The 19713-nt window shown below is 34.9% G+C and overlaps 1 protein-coding gene and 1 long non-coding RNA gene across 3 annotated transcripts in view; one reads left to right on the top strand and one right to left on the bottom strand.

Moving 5' to 3' along the window:
• LOC136347820 (interference hedgehog-like) overlaps positions 1-19713 on the bottom strand; it is a 52233-nt gene that overhangs the window by 24211 nt on the left and 8309 nt on the right. The window lies entirely within an intron of this gene.
• On the top strand, positions 616-8361 carry LOC136347828 (uncharacterized). 2 transcript variants are annotated; one of them, XR_010733541.1, is made up of 3 exons: positions 616-719; positions 6133-6616; positions 6689-8361. It is a non-coding gene; the product is annotated as an uncharacterized lncRNA (long non-coding RNA). The 2 variants fall into 2 exon arrangements; XR_010733540.1 differs by lacking the exon at positions 616-719 and having other exon boundaries at positions 5713-6342; positions 6405-6616.

Raw genomic sequence — 19713 nt, 5'->3', positions numbered from 1 at the left:
CTATGAAGACAATCTTATAAAAGTAACACGAAAAGAAAATCTGTAGGAATATTTAAAGTTTCCATACTTATGGCCACTACTGTAGTAACATGGCACGTCAAATGATAAGAATTGTACGAATACTTTTTACTCTTGAATTGTTACGAATATATTTGTTTTTGTTCATATTTTCGTAAATACGAGGAAGGATGGCATTTTCTCTGTATCGTTTGTGTTCTATAGATGTTAAAAATTATCTATAAATTATATTTAAATAATAAAATTGATCATTAATATGAATCCACAGCGTTTTATTTTCAAATAAGCCGCTGTACGAATACTTTTCACACCGACTGTACCTACGTGCCTATTTCTTTTTATAAGTGTACCTATTTTCAGTTTGCCTTCATGATCAGTATAGAAATTTTTAAACGTAACGTTCGAAAAAGCCTGAGATTTAATAAAAATTCCACTAATAGGAAGATCCCGATCGCAATCTCTCTTGATAGCATCTTGTATGTGATTTAATAGTTTGAACATGAATTGTTAGTGTTCGATTCTTGGAAAATGAGCACCAAACCAGAATTTTGCCGCTGTTGCTATTATTACTTACTAATCAATGTTTGTCCGATCACTCAGTAAAGGAGAAATATTATTCTCAGTTTTAACTGAAAATAGTGTGCAACGCCAGCTCTATTTGTGCTACTGAAGGCTTATTTCCATATAGTAAAATATAAAAGGTAAATACAGTCGAAAGGCGAATAACTCGAAATTTTCTGTAACTCGAAATTTACTATTGTCCCCTGTACGTTTTGTCTAATTTCCATGTATTTTCATTTCTTTAACTCGAATTTCCCTAACTAGAAACTCTCTGTAAGTCGAAGCCTAGCAATCGACCAATAAACGTGATGTGGTCGTTAACGTTCAATGATAGTTCAGTGAATTTTGCTTTAGCAGAAGGTAATACTGACATTTGGGTATCTACCGATTTATTTGTGATTTTAGTTAATACGTACAGTGAATCCCAAAAATATTCGGACGCGCTCTTTTTCCAGATTTCACGAGTTCTAATTAAACATATTAGTTATTTTTTCATTTTTTTTACGTTAGAAATGTCTCTATCAACCATCTATTTAGCGGTCTGCATAAAAAAGGAATGCGAAATCACAATTGTTTATATTGAAATTTCAAGAAAAAGTCTAGAGAACCATTAAACGGGTCACAAAAATATTCGGACGGTAATAACTAACATATAACTACTATATCTATACAGGGTTATTCACGCTATACGGCTCGGAATATTGTGGCCAAAATACGAGGTTTTCTAAAAATTTTTCTTTTGGGTTATATGGGGATCTATTATGGCTACTTTTTAAAATTATTTTCATATTATACAGGGTGTCCCAAAAGTGCTAAAAGTATCAAAGTTGTGTTTTTTTAAATGGGACCCCTTGTATATTGTTGCATTTTTGGATTCTCCGATCAAAATAAATGTGTGTTTTAATAAGGTTTACAATACCTAGCACTTACGGTTTTTGAAATAATTTAAATTTTGTAAAAATTTGGCCTAATTTTCATGTTTTAACCACTTAAGCAGTATTTAAGTTATGTAAGCGTAATTTACAGTGTAGTGTAATAATGGATCATACTTTATATCCCAATCATGAAAAACTTGCCAGCTTATACAGGGTGTGCAAAAATTAAAACTATTCAAATGAGGACTTTAAGTGGCTATAACTGGATTAATTTAAATGCAATGCCATATTTTTTAACTTACCAGGATATGTAGTTTTTAAATACCCATCAAATGGTACTAGGGTGTTCATAGCTAAGTCTTCGCGTTTTTGCAGAATGCACTAAATAATGGCTCCTTGCGCCATTTGGCGTCTTTTAGTTCAAAGCTCTAAATCACATATCAAGTATAACATAAAACGGAAACAGAATATTTATTACAGATGTTCGAAATGTCGACCGTCCATTTCCAAACACTTACAAATTCTTTTTTCAAAACCACCGCTAATTCTGGACAACATTTGCGGAGTAACAGTTTCAAACGCGTCTCTTATACGTGTTTTCATATCCTGTGGAGTTGTTGGAGGCGTATTGTAGACAATTCCTTTTATGTATCCCCACAAAAAAAAATCTAGTGGAGTTAAGTCCGGGGATCTGGGGGGCCCATTTTGAAATCCGTTTCTTCCTATCTACCTGTTTTTAAAGTTGGCATTTAAAAATTGCCGAACCTCGCGATGATACCCACCAGTTTCACGCGACACTTCTTGTCTCGTGAAACTAGTGCAATAATCTCTCAAAAACGGCTGGCTTAGGATGTTTTCTTTCGGGAAATCTTTGAGCATAAACTCGAGAAGCCAATAAACAATTCTTATCACATTCTCCAAGAATAAAAATCATGTCAATACGCTCTTCTTTTGGATAAATCTTCATTTTGACTATTTGCACTCGTTATAACACACACGCCTTAATCGGTAAAAACTAAAATGATCTTGACATTAGAGAGGATTTTTAGAGTAATAGAGAGTTTATGGGATTCGGGGTAGCTTAAATACCCAATCAGGGGATCGGTACCCATTAACAGGGTCAATCCACAGTTGGTAACTTTTTAAATCCTTAAACCGTATCTTGAGACAAAGGCAAAAATTGAGAATTTACGGGGAATTGCAGCTGTAAAGATTTTGACCAAATATAGATGAATTTAGACCTTTGTCTTGATAAGGATAAAAGAGTGAAAGTTCCTTTATGCAGGGCAACCCTTACAGGAAGAAAATGGGTTTCCAACATATGGTCATCACGGACATGATCGGACGGATTGCATAGGCATAGGCGTAGCCTGAGGGTACATTACACACTCTAGAAAAAAAGTACCTTTGCAGACTAAACTAAAAAATAAACTAAATTAACTATCTGATATTTTGAAATATCATAGGCAACTAGATACATTGGAACTTTGAACTAAAAGACGCCAAATGGCGCAAGGAGCCATTATTTAGTGCATTCTGCAAAAACGCGAAGACTTAGCTATGAACACCCTAGTACCATTTGATGGGTATTTAAAAACTACATATCCTGGTAAGTTAAAAAATATGGCATTGCATTTAAATTAATCCAGTTATAGCCACTTAAAGTCCTCATTTGAATAGTTTTAATTTTTGCACACCCTGTATAAGCTGGCAAGTTTTTCATGATTGGGATATAAAGTATGATCCATTATTACACTACACTGTAAATTACGCTTACATAACTTAAATACTGCTTAAGTGGTTAAAACATGAAAATTAGGCCAAATTTTTACAAAATTTAAATTATTTCAAAAACCGTAAGTGCTAGGTATTGTAAACCTTATTAAAACACACATTTATTTTGATCGGAGAATCCAAAAATGCAACAATATACAAGGGGTTCCATTTAAAAAAACACAACTTTGATACTTTTAGCACTTTTGGGACACCCTGTATAATATGAAAATAATTTTAAAAAGTAGCCATAATAGATCCCCATATAACCCAAAAGAAAAATTTTTAGAAAACCTCGTATTTTGGCCACAATATTCCGAGCCGTATAGCGTGAATAACCCTGTATAATTGACTTAAAAATATACAGGGTGTCCTACAAGTGTTTCATTATATTTCAGTGGGTAATAGTACATTGAAAAATAATATGACTCCTTATATAAACCATATTCCAATAATGCTTCATTAAGAAGATACAGGGTGTTAAACTTAAAACACACCTGGAATATTTCAACGTATCAGAGTATCAATGAACAGGCGAGCTCAATTATGTATTGAACAAAATGGCCACCAATTTGAACAATTTCTATAATGTTATAGCAAATAAATAATATTTAAAACAAACTTAATATTATTAAAACCATTTAGAGAATATAGTGCATATAGACGGTATTCAATTTTTTACTGGCAAACGATACGTCGGACGAAAAAGAGTCAAGTGAGCATTTTTCTTCTAAATGAAATTAAACTTCTAAAAATAATTTTTATTTTGATAAAAAGCAGTGGCGCGCCATGTTTTTCTTTAAAAATGTGCTGAGAGGTGTCCGTACGCACGTCACTGGTGAAACGAAAAATAGCCCTTTTGCATAAATAAATGCGTCTACATTAACTCTCAAAACATGCCAATTTTCACTTACATATCTCAAACGGTTTTGAATATATCAATAAAAGTTAGATTTTTTAAGTAAAGTTTAACACCCTGTATCTTCTTAATGAAGCGTTATTGGAATATGGTTTATATAGGGAGTCATATTATTTTTCAATGTACTATTACCCACTGAAATATAATGAAACACTTGTGGGACACCCTGTGTAATTAACCTAATTAATTAATTTAGTATTTTGTATGGCCACCTTTCGCTGCAACTACACTTTTCAAACGTTTAGGCATAGAAGATACAATTTTTCTTAAATAATTTAAATAAATTTTATTCCATTCTTCTCGCAACCTGATTTTTAATATTGTTTTTGATGTAATTTCATGTTTTCTAAGTTGTTTTTCCAAATAATGCCATAGATTTTCTATCGGGTTTAAGTCTGGAGATTGGGGAGGGGTTTTAAGGACTTTAGGACAATTGTACAACAGCCATTCACGAACAATATGAGCGGTATGTTTTGGATCATTGTCTTGGTATAGCTTGAACGAATTTAATATGTCCATGTTTTCCGCACTTTTCCGTAAATTTCGTCTTAGAATATTTAAATATGCATTTTTGTCCATAATACCATCAATGAAAACTAATTCACCGACTCCTAGTGATGATATACACCCCCAAACCAAAACTGAACCTCCTCCATGTTTTACTGTAGGACAAAGATGTTGTCTCTGTAGTTCTGCATTTGCTTTCCTCCATACCATTTGACGTCCGTCTGAGCCAAAAATATTAAATTTTGATTTATCACAAAAAATTACATAATTCCAATAATTGTCTGGTTTGGAAATGAATTCTTTAGCAAAATTGATTCGTACTTTTACATTTTTACTGCTAAGCCATGGTTTTTTTCTGCATACCCTTCCGTGATATCCATGGCTTCTGATGGACCGACGAATGGTTTCAGTACTAACTATTTCATTGGAATGATTTTCCAATGGGGTCTTCAATTTTGGAGTACTAACTTTAGGGTTTTTCTTAATGGTTCTCATTATGAAGCGGTTGTCCCTGTCATTTAACAATTTTGGACGACCTGTTTGTTTTTTTGGAAGCTTTCTATCTTCATTTTTATAACGTTTTACAATGTCTCCCACTGTGCTCTTACTTAATTGGAGCATTTCCCCAATCTTTTTATAGGAATTACCTTTTTCGTAATGAAATATTACTAATTGCCTTTTATCAAAATTAACATTACTTTTGTTTGGTACCCGACCCATGATGGATATTATTTTTAATTTTACTCTGCGATATCTGTATTTAGCAAGCAACAAATGCATGCAAATGCATAAGAATTCTTTTTTTCCTATAAATCATTTTGTTGTGTGTGTCGTCCGGATATTTTTGTGACCCGTTTAATGGTTCTCTAGACTTTTTCTTGAAATTTCAATATAAACAATTGTGATTTCGCATTCCTTTTTTATGCAGACCGCTAAATAGATGGTTGATAGAGACATTTCTAACGTAAAAAAAATGAAAAAATAACTAATATGTTTAATTAGAACTCGTGAAATCTGGAAAAAGAGCGTGTCCGAATATTTTTGGGATTCACTGTATGTTATGCCAACGTCCACACATCTCGGTAGATATAGAAAAAGCTGAATAGGATATTAGACATTGATTATGTACCCGGGTATTACATATATATTTTTTCTTGATAACGAATCGGCTCTCTAAAAAGAGGCAAAACTGATTCGGTTTCCTTTGTGAACGGACATCTCATTTTGTCGTTAGTTTTTAATTTATTAAATTTAAAAACCTATTTTCAACATACAGTTAACTCGTATACGTGCCATTTAGTGTCGGGAAAATGTCGCCGCCGCGGAAACTTAAAAGTCTGACGATTGAAAAAAAAAAAATAGAAATAAAAAAAAAGTGGAAAGTGGAATTCAAAAAAAATATATCGCTAAAGAGTATGAAATACCGCAAAGTACGTTGTCTACTATTATTAAAAATAAATCGTCCATTTTACAATTTAGCGCCGAAATTAATGACCAAGCTAGTTTCAAGCGAAATAGGCCTAGAAGAACTGTTAATACTGCTTTAGTAAAATGGTTTGAAGCCGGTAGAAAACAGAATTTACCCATATCAGGCCCAGTTTTACAACAAAAAGCTTTAAATTTTGCACAACAATTAGGAGATAAAAGTTTTAAAGCAAGTTCAGGATGGCTTGAAAAATTTTAAAAAAGGTAAGTTATACCTCCATAGGTTCATTTTTGTTTAATGTTTATGTACTTTTTTTTAATTTCAGATATGGTATAGTGCAAAAAAAGATTTGCGGTGAAAGCGCAACTGTTAATGAAGAGCATTGTAATACCTGGATCCAAGAAACTTTGCCAGCTCTTTTAGCTCCATATGATGAGAAAGACATCTTTAACGCAGACGAAACTGGATTATGTTTTAAATGCTTACCAGATAAAACGTTGTCCTTCAAAAACGAAAAGTGTTATGGAGGCAAACCAAGTAAGGAAAGGGTTACCTGTTTGCTAGCCGCAAATATGACTGGTACTGAGAAATTAAAAATTGTATTAATAGGAAAAAGTGCCAAACCACGATGTTTTCGAGGTGTGACAAGCTGACCACTTACCTACAAAAGTAATAAAAAAGCATGGATGACTGCCGATCTGTTCGAATCGGGGCTTTTGGAATTGGACAAATATTTTTTACGTCAAAACCAAAAAGTTTTACTTATTATTGATAACTGTCCGGCGCATCCTCAGCTAAATCACAAATTAAGAGCCATCAAGTTAACTTTCTTTCCACCGAACGTGACTTCCAAATTACAGCCTCTCGATCGAGGCATCATAAATTGTTTCAAGCTTTATTATAGATAGAGGATTTTGAAAAAATTTTTGGACAGTTTCGAAAGTCATTCTTCCATTCCTAAGATTGATCTTCTCGACTGCATTAATATTGTGGCCAACGTGTGGAATGTGGATGTCACCCAGACAACAATTCACAATTATTTTAGACAAGCTGGTTTTGGCATTCACAACTTTTATGACCAAGAGGATGAAATTCCATTACCACAAGTAAGGGAAAAAATAATCCAGGAACAACAAATGACTTCGAATATTGAAGATATGTCTAATAGATGTGTAGAATTATGCAACGTAGATCACCCGACATCCATGGATGAGTTTATAAATGTTGATGATAATCTTATTACCAGCGAGATTGCTACAGATGAAGAAATTGTTGGTAGTATTAGCAACCAGGCTGAGCATCAAGAAATATCCGATGAAAGCGACAGTGATGATATTTCCAGGGAAAAACCTCCCCTTCACGAAATATCAAATGCATTTGAAACACTCCAACTTTCTTTTAACATGAATGAAAACACGACAGACGATATATTTCTTTTACTTGATAAACTAAACAAAATTTATGAGTTAGACTGTGAGAAGAACGCAGTACGCCAAAAGTTAATAACAGATTACTTTAAAAAGTGATCACATAACGTATAATTACATACAGTGATTCCCGAAAATATTCGGACACTTATTCATGTACTCTATATTTGTGTATAAACATCTTAAAATAGGTAATTATGAAGCGACTCTTTGGAATATGTGCTGGTATTGCTTTTTATTTATTAACATTGAAAAACAAAATTTGTAATTCCTTATCAAGATATAAAAAAGTTGAATATCTTATCAACATAACAAAAACAACCTAAACAAAAATATTCGGACATTCATAGTAACTCGCAGTTTTATCTAGAAAAGAGTATGTTGTGTTGGGTCTAATATTTAAATAGTGTTTAATTTTGCTCATTAAAGTTATCCACAAGGCCTATTTGTATTTTTAAGCCGTAAAAATGTGTAGAGTAATATACTATAGTAATAAAGCCAATATCAGTTTCGATTTACGGAAATTGGTAATTTTTAATAATGAGAAGAAGTTGTCGTACAGAAAAATTGGAGAAAAGCTTAATTTGAGCAAAAGTACCGTTGCAGACATTATTCACCGGTATAAAGTTGAAGACAGAATTCTTTCTATCAAACAAACTGGCCGTCCAAAATTAATAAATGACCGAGAGGAGCGATACATCATGAAGACAATTAAGGAAAATCCCAGAATTAGCGCCCCTAAACTGACAGTATCTCTAGAAAATCAAACTGGTGAAAAGGTGTCTCCAGAAACTATACGAAGATGTACAGTGCGCGACAATAAAATAGCACACAGTGAAACTTATGTCAAAAGTAATTTGTAATGCATTTTATTTAATAATTTTTTGTTAACTTATGTAATACATAACAAAGGAGAATGATTGCTTTACAATTTTTATGGAAATGAGGTGTTAATAACTAATACAATCAAAATCGTGAAAAGTTAACGCGTCAAAATAATAGCACATTTTGGTTTGATTTATCTCTGCGGTGATTCAGCGAATAGTAATTTGAAGTATTTATGCTTAATCTTTTTTTTATGAAGGATGAAACCCATACGCAATATAAATAAACACAAATACCATTCAATTTTCGAAGTCATGGGGCGAGGTACAAAGTTAAATGAGAGTGAAATCGCTAAGATTCTATGCCTATGGAAAGAAAAATATTCCATATTAAGAATTGCCAAAATTGTGGGTAGAAGCCGCAAAGTAATATATAATTTAATTAAAAATCCCAGTAATTATGGCAAAAAAAAGGTAAGGGCAGACCACCAGCTTTAACAGACCGTGAGAAACGTGCTATTTTGAGAGCAGCATCAAACTCTTTTGCTACGGCCAGAGAAATAGCTGATTCAGTGGGCATAAATACTAATATCAGAAACGTACAACGTGTACTTCAACATTCCTCAATCATACAACATCAAAAACTTTTAAAAAAGCCACCCCTATCTTCAAGACAGTCTCTGGTCAGCAGTGGTACAGAGCAGATGTGTGTGCGAAAAAGTGATTCGATTCAGTTTCTTTATTTGCAATAACACATACCTATCTATTTTCTTTTTTCTCGATAGAGCTATTCCAAAAATCTACAAGTATCCTTAAGAGTGACAATTCAAAATAATACTGCGGTATATCATACCGTAGTTCATAAATAAATAAAATAAGTTCACCTCAACAAATCACCAACTCGAATAACGAGAGTATGCTGCATAATACTACCCCACAAGGCCCTTATGAAGATACTGGTAACGATAGCCATAGAACAGTCTCTCCCCTGACGCTAAGTCGGAGCCAAACAGATTTAAATCAATGGCAAACAGTCCAGAGGCCAAACAAGCGACCTAGGTCCTTGGACAGCCCCACGGGTGCTGGTGGAAGCCTAGTCTTCCCCGTGGAACGATCAAACCGTTTCCAAGTATTAGAAGGACGAGCTGAAAACGAAGAGACAACGGCAACTCAAACATCGCAAGAGCCAAAACCACCACCAATATTTATCCCAGACATATCCAATATAAATGTTTTTCTTGATGAGCTAAATTCGCTAAAGCTGAATGATGTGACCTATAAAACGATCAGTAACAATCAAATAAAATTGAACGCCAGTTCAATAGATAGTTATAGAAAACTCATTAAGTATCTCAACGGAATCCAGGCATCCTATCACACGTACCAACTCAAACAAGAACGATCGTTTCGTGTCGTAATAAGAAATCCTCACCCGACTACCTCTATAGAGGAACTCAAACGCGAAATCGAAAGCTATGGACATATTGTTAGAAATCTAATAAATGCTAGAAATAAAACCACTAAAATGGGAATGCCCCTGTTCTTTGTGGACCTGGAACCCAAAGAGAACAATCAGGAGATCTACAAAATAAAGGGCTTAGCGGGAGCGACAGTCTCAATCGAACCCCCTAGAAAAACAAATCAAGTTGTCCAATGTATTAGATGCCAGCGTTATGGCCACACTAAAGGCTTCTGTAACAGACCCCCTAGATGTGTAAAATGTACAGGAGCTCATGACACTACTGCTTGCAACAAAAACAAAGAGACCCCCCCGGAATGTGTGCTATATAAGGGAAACCACCCGGCTAACTATAAAGGATGCGCCGTGTATAAAGAAATACAAAAAAGGAAAAATCAACAAGCACATACGGAAAACCAGTACATCACCACAAGAAATGACAACAATGGTAGACACCTATCTCAACCCGGTTCAAGCCCCAAGAGACCAAGCACTTCGATGCCTATAACTCAACGCAACTCACAAACTTTTGCCCAAGTAGTCCAGGGAATCACTCCGGATAACACAAATTCACATAGCACAAATTCACATCACACAAGCGAAATATCACAAGCTTTCACCAGATTGGAAAGTCTTCTGGTCAAACAAGCCGAACAACTATCAACCCTGTTAAACCTGCTCACCACACTCATAAACAAATTTACCAATGGACCATAACACGTTACACATCGCACTATGGAATGCCAACGGCCTATGCCAGCATCGGTTAGAAATAGAACTTTTTCTAAAAACTTATTCTGTGGACATTTTGTTAATATCAGAAACCCACTTCACTTCAAAATCCTATTTTAAAATCTTGGAATACACTTTACATGACACACAACATCCAGATGGAAAAGCACACGGTGGCACTGCTATCATAATTAAAGATAACATCAAACACTATGTCATGGAAAAATTTCAGTTAGACTATCTACAAGCAACTTCAGTTAAAGTAGAAACAACAATGGGCTCAATTGCAATCTCGGCCGTCTACGCACCCCCCAAACACTCACTGAGCCAAGAAATGATCGACAATTTTTTTTAAAACACTAGGTAAAAAATTTATAGTTGGAGGTGATTACAATGCGAAGCATACAGAATGGGGCTCAAGATTAGATACAACTAGAGGGAGAGTTCTGAATAGGTATATCACCAATAAAAACCTCGCAATGGTATCTACTGGCCATCCCACATACTGGCCAACGGATCCTAATAAAACGCCCGATCTACTTGACTTTTTCATTACATCTGGATTAAACTCTGCTAACTGTCACATACAACCCAACTACGAGCTCTCGTCAGACCACTCTGGAGTTGAGTTATTTGTTAGTAGTAAAATTTTGTTCAAGAAGAAGCCTCCCCACCTGTACAATCATAAAACAGACTGGGACTCATTCAGAAGGTACGTCGATAACCAAATTGACCTGCGCATAAGACTGAAAAACCAAGATGATATTGATTCTGCAACAGAACTATTAAATAGGATAATCCAGGAAGCAGTTCAAAAAGCCACCCCAGAGCTTACAAGTAAAAACGAGTACTTTTACCCGAAGAGAATCACAGACCTGGTCAAAGACAAGAGAAGAAAAAGAAAAGAATGGCAAAACTACAGGAAACCTGAAGACAAGGCCATGCTTAATGCGATTACAAACGAACTAAAAAACACAATTAACGAGCATAAAAATAAGGAATTGCAGGATTTCCTTGTCAACCTCTCTCCGGGACCAAACACTAACCACTCGCTCTGGAAGGCAACAAAAAAATTTTAAAGGCCACAAGTTCCCATTCCACCTATCAGAACTGATCAAGGATGGGCAAGAAGCGATAGTGACAAAGCGCAAGTATTTGCAGACCATCTTGCAAAAATTTACCAAACCGACCAAGCAGAGGCGGATTACCCCTGGGAAGAACATGTAAGCTTGTTCTTGCAATCACCCCTCCCAATGAACAAACCACTGAAATTTTCCAAGCCAAGTGAAATTAAAGCAATAATAATGTCTCTAAAAAATAAAAAGGCTCCAGGCTACGACCTAATTACGGCAGAAATACTCAAGAATCTAGGCAAAAAGACCATATGTTACATCAATCAACTAATCAACTCTATCTTAAGAACAAACTGCGTACCAAACCAGTGGAAAGTCTCCCAAATAATTATGATTCTAAAGCCAGGAAAACCGAGTGGCAATCCAGAATCATACAGGCCTATCAGCCTCCTTCCATTACTCTCCAAAGTATTTGAGAAAGTTCTCCTGTCAAGACTTAAAAAACAAGAGGAGGAACTCAATCAAATTCCAAATCACCAATTCGGATTCCGAGCCAAACACTCAACCATGGAACAAATTCACCGGGTGGTTAATAAAATTGGGGAGAGCTTTGAGAACAAAACATACTGTCCAGCTGTATACCTGGATATAAGACAAGCCTTCGATAGAGTATGGCACCAAGGACTACTGTACAAAATTAAGGAATGGCTACCCCAGTTCTATCTTTTAATGAAATCGTATCTTAACAACCGACTCGCTCAGGTGAAAATCAATGAGGAGATTTTAAATTTTTTCGATATAAACTCTGGGGTACCTCAAGGGTCAGTTCTGGGACCCATGCTTTATACATTGTATACGTCTGACCTGTCCCAAGATGGAAGGATTCTTACTGCAACGTTTGCAGATGATACCGCACTTTTGGCCTCACACCACATTGCAGTGGAAGCAACCCAAATTTTGCAAGAGCATATCAAGATCTTGGAAATTTGGCTAAAAAAGTGGAAGATCCAGGTTAATGAAGGAAAATGCATTCAGGTACTCTACACTCTTAAAAGAGGCACCTGTCCTACCATAACCATCAATAACACGCCGATCCAAACTGCAAATCACGGAAGATACCTTGGCATGCACCTTGACAAGAGACTGACTTACAAAATCCACATCCAAAAGAAAAGAAAAGAACTGGGCATAAAATCTAGGAAAATGTACTGGCTGATTGGAAAAAAATCCAAGTTAAGCTTGGAAAACAAGATCCTACTATATAAAACAATATTGAAGCCTATCTGGACCTATGGCATCGAGCTCTGGGGAACAGCCAGTACAAGCAACCTAGAAATCTTACAAAGATTTCAGTCAAAAACACTAAGGCAAATACTAAATGCTCCGTGGTTCGTCAGTAATGCAACAATTCATCAAGATCTGAATATCTCCACAGTCCAAGGGGAGATTAGTCGGTTAGCAGCAAAGTACCAGAGTAGAATTGAGGGACACCCGAACCCCCTGGCCACCAACTTATTAAATGATAATCGGGAGAGAAGACTCAAAAGAGCCATACCGAAGAGGTTCTAGAATCGCTTATAGTTTTAGTTTATTTTATTAGTTGTTTTGTTCTTACTTTCGCTACTAGCAATGTTTGAAATTGATTAAGTCACATTCGTTAAAAATCGTATGCGACTACTGAGCTGTGTTACGAGTACAGATTAATTTAAGTTTAATGATTCATCTGATCTTCTGAATGCTTTCTGAAGTACAAATGTAAGCAGATTGTAGATAGTTACTGGAAAGAAAAAAAAAAAAAAAATCTTCAAGGCACAAAGAGGCTCGTTTGCAGTTTGCGACAAAACATCTGAAATCTATAAAAAAATTTAAATGTGTTATATTTAGTGATGAAAAAAAATTAAATCTTGATGGACCAGATGGGTGGAATCATCACTATCATGATTTGAGAAAGGAGAAAGTTTATTTAAGTCGTCGGCAAATGGGTGGAGGCAGCCTTATGATTTGGGCTGGTATCGGGTATAGAGGAAAGACTGAATTGAACTTTATTAAAGGACGGTTAAATAGTCGTGAGTACATAAAATTAATTGATACACAACTTAAAAAGTATGCTACACAAATATCAGGAGAAAATTTTATTTTCCAACAAGACAGCGCAGCTGTGCACACCGCAAAGTGCGTTAAAGAGAATTTTGAAACGAATAATATTACTATTTTGGAATGGCCAGCAAGATCACCCGATTTGAATATAATCGAAAATTGTTGGGGTAAACTTGCAAGAGCTGTGTACAAAAATGGCAGACAATTTAATAATGCAGAAGATTTAAAAAATTGTATTATTTATGAATGGAATAAGATTCCTAGAAAATATATTAAAAAATTATTCAAATCAATACCAGATCGTCTTATAGAGATGATAAAAAATAAAGGTGGTAGTACAAAGTACTAGCTTAAAAATATATTAAGTTTTGTTAATTAAATAATTGTAATATTAGTTATTTTTGAAGAATGTGCTATTATTTTGTCGCGTTAACTTTTCACGATTTTGATTGTATTAGTTATTAACACCTCTTTTCCATAAAAATGGTAAAGCAATCATTCTCCTTTGTTATGTATTACATAAGTTAACAAAAAATTATTAAATAAAATGCATTACAAATGACTTTTGACATAAGTTTCACTGTGTGCTATTTTATTGTCGCGTACTGTATAAGAGCAAATGGTTTTAATGGTCGAGTACCTAGAAAAAAGCCATGGCTTCATTGCAAAAATAAGAAGTTTAGAAAAGAATTTGCATCGGAGATGATTTTAAAACCTGAAAACTATTGGGACGATGTAATATTTGCGGATGAATCAAAATTCAATATATTCGGGTCGGATGGACGACAAATGATATGGAGGAGACCCAATGAAGAACTTAAAAGTAGCAATTTACGTCCTACTATGAAACACGGTGGCGGATCAGTGATGGTGTGGGGCTGCATTTCGTCCAAAGGGGTTGGGGAATTAGTTTTCATTGATGGGATAATGGACAAAGTGGTTTATTTAAACATTTAAAAAAATAATTTGTTAAAAAGTGCTACTGATATGGATATTCAAGAAAGCTTTAAGTACTATCAAGACAATGATCCCAAACACAACGCAATGGTTGTTAACGAGTGGATGCTCTATAACTGTCCAAAGGTCCTTAAAACCCCAGCTCAGTCTCCGGATCTTAATCCAATTGAAAATGTATGGCATCAGTTGGATTTGCAAGTAAGATCACATTCGATATCAAATAAAAATGAGCTAAAAAGAGTGTTACTGGAAGAGTGGCGCAAAATTGACCTTAATTTAATTAAAAAAATTGTTTTGTCTATGCCTAGACGGCTTCAAGCCGTTATAGACAATAAAGGAGGACACACAAAATATTAATATTACTCGTGTTTAAATATAAATAACTTATATTTTGTTCTTAACGTGCTCAAAACTCTACTGTCCGAAAATTTTTGTGATGCCAAAAATGTGTAGTTTTGTAACTTTTGTTTGATTTTCTAGTATTGTTAGTTAATATTAAATATATTTTTACATTGATTGCAAGAAAAAGCTGATACCAAATATATTCCAACGTCCTAGTTCATAATTGGTTATTTACGTTATAATAATACATAAAAGAAAACGTTAAGTGTAGATGTCCGAATATTTTCGTGAGTCACTGTACATACAGTTACTCACACAATTGAGTATACACCTCTGATTTTATCAAATAAAGGTCTATTTTTTCAATTTAAACAGCTTTTGGAATAACATATCTCTCTCTATATAATTGATACAACTTCAACAACAATACAGGGTGTCCTCGAATTACGTGGCCAAAATAATACCGCAGATTGTTTGAGTGAAAATAAGTCGACTTAACTAAACTTCCCTCAGTCCAAAAGTTGATAATTATGGAGCTACAGGGTGTTAAAGTTGAAAAAAAAAATCACATTTTCTTTAATATGTTTCGATTTCTTTGAGTTAATTTCACGAAATTTCATATTTGAGGGTGTTTTAGGATACGAAATTCAAATTTATTAACGATTTAGTTGTTTCTTCTAGGGGGCGCCACAAGCGACCATTAGGACACATTTAAATCTCTGTAACTTTTTCGTGCCACGGTGTATATTATTTTGGTATTTAAAAACCTTTTTCCCTACCTTTTATACTTAGAAAAGGTATACTTTATTGACTTTGCTAGAAGCAACGGTTTTGGAGAAAAACGCATAATTCTAATGCGCTGCATATTTGCGTTGGCGCTTTTAAGTAAATAACTCAGTTGGCTATGTTTTTAATTGACATTTTAACACTTGAATTTGTTTCTCAAATCTCAGTTTTTTTATTTAGCCCTCAGTTTTTCTTGTCAGTTTCGCTTCTTGTTCCTGTAAATATCCATAAGTATGGCTAATAAATTCACTTATTCTGAAATGGTGGATATGCTGTTAGTTTATGGACTTTGCCGTTGTAATAGTCAAAATAATATCTGATTTTGAAAACTTATTGTTATACCTTTACTAATAATTATTTTTGAAAAACTTAATTTTTTTTAACGGAAAATAATTTTAAGGTAATTTGCATGCATCATCAGGCTTAGATGCATTTTTCTCCAAAACCGTTGCTTCTAGCGACGTCAATAAAGTATACCTTTTCTAAGTATAAAAGGTAGGGAAAAAGGTTTTTAAATACCAAAATAATATACACCGTGGCACGAAAAAGTTACAGAGATTTAAATGTGTCCTAATGGTCGCTTGTGGCGCCCCCTAGAAGAAACAACTAAATCGTTAATAAATTTGAATTTCGTATCCTAAAACACCCTCAAATATGAAATTTCGTGAAATTAACTCAAAGAAATCGAAACATATTAAAGAAAATGTGATTTTTTTTTTCAACTTTAACACCCTGTAGCTCCATAATTATCAACTTTTGGACTGAGGGAAGTTTAGTTAAGTCGACTTATTTTCACTCAAACAATCTGCGGTATTATTTTGGCCACGTAATTCGAGGACACCCTGTATATTAAAAAAAGAAATTGCAAAAAATCAATTTAACATCGTATTTTAAATATTTTATGAAATCAAAGCGAAATACGATGACACAAAATTAAAGATATACCGCTTAATAATAGTGAATTTCTAAGGATAATTTTGTTTAATAATGGGTTGCAAATCCCTGAGCATCAATTACGGCCTTTAGACGATCTGGCATAGATGCTACCAAATTTTTCGTAACGGAAGACTGGATGTTTTCCCATGCATCAATAATATCTTGCTTGAGTTGGAAGATATTTGAAGATTGTTTTTTTTAAGGGTCCTTTTCATATCCATCCACAAATTTTCTATGGGATTGATATCTGGTGATTGTGGGGGTGGGTTTACTAATCGAGGAACGTTGTATATTAGCCACTGCTTAACTATAGCCGCAGTGTGTTTGGGATCGTTGTCTTGGTGAAAGTAGTAACATCGAGGCATTTTTAATTTTTCAGCTGAACGATGCAAATTATTTTTTTAATTACCGACAAAGAATACGAAGACACACTACAACAACTGAAGAACACTGCACCAGGAAAAGACAACATACAAAACAAAATCTTACAAAACCTAACACCTAACACACAAACGCTCATTCTTGGAAAACTTAATGAATGTCTTGAAAACAGAGCAATCCCACATATATGGAATAAAGGTATAGTAATACCAGTTCCTAAAAGCGGACTAGATAACTCACAAACACATAACTATAGACCAATTACTCTACTACCAGTGATGAGGAAACTATTTGAACAAATCATTAAGAAGAGACTGGAGCATTTAACCAAGAGATACATTCCAAGTTATCAGTGTGGCTTTAAAAATGGAAACTGAACTATCCATCTCTTGTTCATCCTGACCAGCAACATACAGGCCACGCACTTAACAAACGGGCGAATGGCAACTCTTCTGATGGACATCAACAAAGCTTTCGACAGTGTGTGGCATAAGGGCATGCTTTTCCGACTCTACCAACTAGGTACTCCACATTATTTAACACACAGCATTAAAAATCTACTCTTGGATAGACAGATGGAAATACGTGTTAACGACGCATTATCATCCCCTGTCTCTCTTGAACAAGGTCTCCCTCAGGGCTCTCCACTGTCTCCGCTTCTGTATAACATATATTGCCACGATATATACAATCACAATCGACTAGACAAAGGTAATATTGATAGTGCCGCATACATCTATCAATACGCAGACGATACCGCACTTATTGTACACGACAAGACAACCGTGAAAGCGACACAAAGACTTCAATCCCTTACAGACGAAACTATGAAGTGGTTCTACAAATGGAGATTAACACCTAATTCAAAAAAGAACCAGCTTCTGCTCTCAAATCATAAAATAGGACTTAGCTCACCTACAATTACTGCCGACGGAAACATCACCAAACCAAGTAAGTTCGTTAAGTATCTGGGTATCACTTTAGACCCTAAAATGAAATTTACAAAACACTTACAAAACATGAGAGCAGAAATGACCAAAAGAGCAAAACACTTTAGAGTGCTGACTTACAAGGACAAAGGAATCAGCACTAACACAGCATCCAAGATATACAGGGTGGCCCATTGAAAACGAAACAGAGGCATTTGCGGGTACTTAGAAATGAATATTTGAAAAATGCTCGGACACGTAAACTTTATAACACTTTATATTCGAGGGGGACACATTATAAACGTATACTCGCTCCTTTCGCTTCAACACCCTAGCCGGGGTGAGTTAAACCCTTAAAATCTTAAATGGAAAGTATGGTCGAGTAGCACCTTGTTTGAAAGGTCTTTCGATTCTCGTTATAATGATACCTAAATTAACTCACTATTATTCAGTAGTTTTCGAGAAATTTGGAAAAATGTGATTAAATTGCCAACAAGTGGAATGCTCTGTTAAAATCGTAAATTAGGCAAATTAATAGTAAAACATTAACAAAAGTTCTTTTAATTGATAAGATACTCAAACTGTTCACCATTAGCTTCCATGCAGTAATACAAGTTCTGTTCAAAACGAGTCCTAACATTTTGAAGCATCTGTGGAGTTATCAGACGGCATTCATTAACAATTCGTCGTCGCAATTCTTCCAGAGACTCCGGTTCTGTTGCGTAGATCTTGCTTTTCAAATGGCCCCATAAGAAGTAGTCTAACGGAGTCAAGTCTGGAGACCTAGCCGGCCACTCTATAGGACCTCTTCGCCCAATCCATTTTTTTTTATTATTCGAAAGCAATAACAATTGGTGAAATAGTACAACTAAACTTAATCTGGTCAGTTTACAATTAATAGTCACTACTGATTATTTTCCTAATTTACGATTTTAACAGAGCATTCCACTTGTTGGCAATTTAATCACATTTTTCCAAATTTCTCGAAAACTACTGAATAATAGTTAGTTAATTTGGGTATCATTATAACGAGAATCGAAAGACCTTTCAAACAAGGTGCTACTCGACCATACTTTCCATTTAAGATTTTAAGGGTTTAACTCACCCCGGCTAGGGCGTTGAAGCGAAAGGAGCGAGTATACGTTTATAATGTGTCCCCCTCGAATATAAAGTTTACGTGTCCGAGCATTTTTCAAATATACATTTCTAAGTACCCGCAAATGCCTCTGTTTCGTTTTCAATGGGCCATCCTGTATAAATCCATTTGTAGACCACTACTGGACTACGGTAACATAATTATGGCAAACGCAACTAACAAAACAAAAAAATACATACAAACTACAGAGCAAATAACTTTAAGACGAATTACAAAAATTCGTCACCCGGATAATCCACTGTAGAATTCTTCCAACGAAGCGCTATACGAAAAAACTAACATGACAAAAATTTCATACAGACTATTACAAATACAAAAAAAGTGGAAAGACAAAGAGAAAACTGGGTCATCGTTGTTGGACTGTGCATTGACCGACAGACTAGAAACTCACGTTACCTCACACCGGGCACAACTCTGATTGAACACTACCAAGACATAGATTAGATGTGGGATGTTTGATGTGCCTGATATGCTTACACTTTTGTTCAGTGCTGTGAAAGTTGGATGTTGGTTGGTCTACTGAGTGTGATTGGTG

The sequence above is a fragment of the Euwallacea fornicatus genome, chromosome 30 (assembly GCF_040115645.1).
Source record: "Euwallacea fornicatus isolate EFF26 chromosome 30, ASM4011564v1, whole genome shotgun sequence".
NCBI classification, from domain to species: domain Eukaryota; kingdom Metazoa; phylum Arthropoda; class Insecta; order Coleoptera; family Curculionidae; genus Euwallacea; species Euwallacea fornicatus.
Note: the sequence above shows the minus strand (reverse complement) of the source record. Positions and strands in the feature narration are given on the sequence as shown.